The sequence below is a fragment of the Sciurus vulgaris genome (genome assembly GCF_902686455.1).
Source record: "Sciurus vulgaris genome assembly, chromosome: 7".
Lineage (NCBI taxonomy): Eukaryota > Metazoa > Chordata > Mammalia > Rodentia > Sciuridae > Sciurus > Sciurus vulgaris.
This window is the reverse complement of record NC_136467.1, coordinates 50,903,138-50,905,725: the sequence shown is the minus strand read 5'-3', so window position 1 is coordinate 50,905,725 and position 2,588 is coordinate 50,903,138.

The window sequence follows — 2,588 nt, the reverse complement described above, 5'->3', positions numbered from 1 at the left end:
AAACCACCTCGGGAGGCCGAGGGGAGGTGGGACGCGTCCACTGTGGCCTCGACGGGGGAGGACGGGGTATGGCCGGAGAAAGAGGCCGCTTCCGGTCTGAGACAAAAGTTCTTTTAACGTTGAACAACTTGGGGAGGGTGGAACGGTGAACTGTCTTTTTACGAGAAAAAAGGTAAGCTTTCGCTCCACCGGTAGATAAAGGAAGCGTGAAGTGGGGTTGACATTCCCCCCTCAGATCTTTGCACAGTGGTTGCGCCTATGCCGAGCCTGCGCAGTTGGAATCTCCTCAACCGTAGCCTTGGCCGTCTAGACCCCCTCCGCGTCGTCCCACGCTGCTCCCCTCCCCCACTGTCGCGAAGCTCCCGCCCGAGCCGGCCACGTGCCGCTGGCCGGGCGGGGAGAGACCACTCTCACGCTTTCGGGGTTCGGAACCGCCCCCCTGCCCCGATCGGGGTGCCGCCCAGGGCCACAGTACCTGGTTGCCTAATTTTCTCATTTGTTTATTTTTTATTCATCTTTTGCTGATAATTTCTCTGAGTTACTGACTTATTACAGATATTAAGGGGAAGAGTTAACGGCCTGGGCTTGAATAAGCATTTATGGAACTGCTGTATAAGACTTGGTTCTAAGCATTTGCATTTGTAATGTTTCTTTGATATCTATTTATAATAAATACTTATTTAAAGCACCCAACAATGCTGTAATGAGGTACTTCCGTTTCTTCTTTATAGATGGGGACCTTTGAAAAACTTGGTCCTTTTAAATGCTAACTAATAGTCTGGGAGGTTTGAACTCATTCTTCCAACTCCACAGACCTTAGCTGCTCCACCTAACTGCTTTTGCTCCTAGAGAGACACTGGAAGGTAGAAACCTAAAACAAAGAACTGTGAACTCTTAAGTTACAAATACCTGTGTCCTGGTGTTCAGTAAGTCAACATTTATCAAGCACCAGCCCTAAACCAGTCGGTCACCTTGAGGTGAGAAGTGGGAGGCTGAAAATCTGCAATGTCGTACTTTTATCCTATCATTTACCCATTTTTCCTACATGCACATTCTCCCACTTTCCATCTCCTCACCCTGCAAAAGAGGCCTTGTTGAAGCAAGAACCATTTGGAGGTACTAACAACAACAAAAAACCTTATTTTTCTGTTTGACTTCCAAATTCCCAAGTGCTCATGCTTAGGGCAGCAGTTTTTGTAGACTTTAACTCAAGAGATTTAGAATAAGCTGCATCCTCCTCCCCCAAGTCTGTAGCTTTAATGAGAACCCAGGTGACTGATGCAGTTGATAGGGGGACCACAGAAAGAAACATTGGTTTAGAAGTAAAAGTTAATTTCATGGTATAGACTTCCTCAGTTTTGCTCTATCAATTCCAAAGTCAACCTGGAAGATTCAGAGAATACAATAAGTTAATTTAGGAAAAAACTCATGTTTTTCCCCACAGCCAACACAGTGAAGACTGAAAGGAGACATTTCCTTCAGGAGACTGCCCTTCTGCCCTCCCAGCAAGGCTGTTCTCTGTACACTTCCATGGTAGTAATGCCTTTTGCCTTTTTAGCTCAGCACTTAGAATTGTACAGTTATCCACAACTTGGCTAAATGCCTCAACAGAACAGAGTTTCATAAAAGCTGGAACCACATCTGTCATATGTAATTGTTTCTTAGTACCTGTAACTTCAGCAAGTCACTTAAACTTTCTGAATTGATTTCTCTATAAATGGGGTACTATTACTTGGAGCATAGTTTTTCTCACACTATTAAGAAGCTGATTAAATCATTACAAAGTGGTTTTTATTTTTTTAAATTTTTTCAGAGTGGTTTTTAAACAACTGAATATAAGAAATTATGATTGGTTTTATTAATAGTAATAATAACTGTTATTATTGCTTGCATCAATAATACCTAACTGAACATATATTTTGGTTGGTTGAAGAACATGTTACATTATTTATTATTTAACCATTTTAGACGAGTAGAAGTACATTATTTTAGCCTTAGAAACTGGCATTGAATAAAGAGTGGTAAGAGCTGGCCATGAGATTTATATCTCTAACCATCTATAATGAACCTTTGATTATCAGAATTCAGAGTGGATTCAGCTATTAAAACCCACTGACAAACTCCAAACATCATTTAACATATTCAAACTCATCTCTATCAACCCTTTTTAAATAGAGACATTTAGACAATATGTAAAAGAAAACAGGCTGAAAGCAGGGATAATTCTTAGAATATATAGTTGAAGATTGTCTTTTTCCTTAAATTATTTTTCTTTTATTCCTAATCCATTCATAGTAACATGTTCTTTTTTAATTTGAAGATGTTTACTTTGAAATTATTCAATAAAATGGTATATTAATGATAGACCATTTAGAAACTGATTGCTTCATCTTATGCTAAAAATTACACCCTGCTGACAACTACAACAGAAGTTTAATTTTTAACTGGTAAAAAATAATTATTCATAAAGTTTATTTCTGCTCTAAGAAAATTTAGATTCTTGGTGTTAAATTCTGCATAGCAATTTTAAGGTAATACAGAAAGTAGAGAAGTATAGTAATACATTAGGGTGTTGACAAACTAAACTG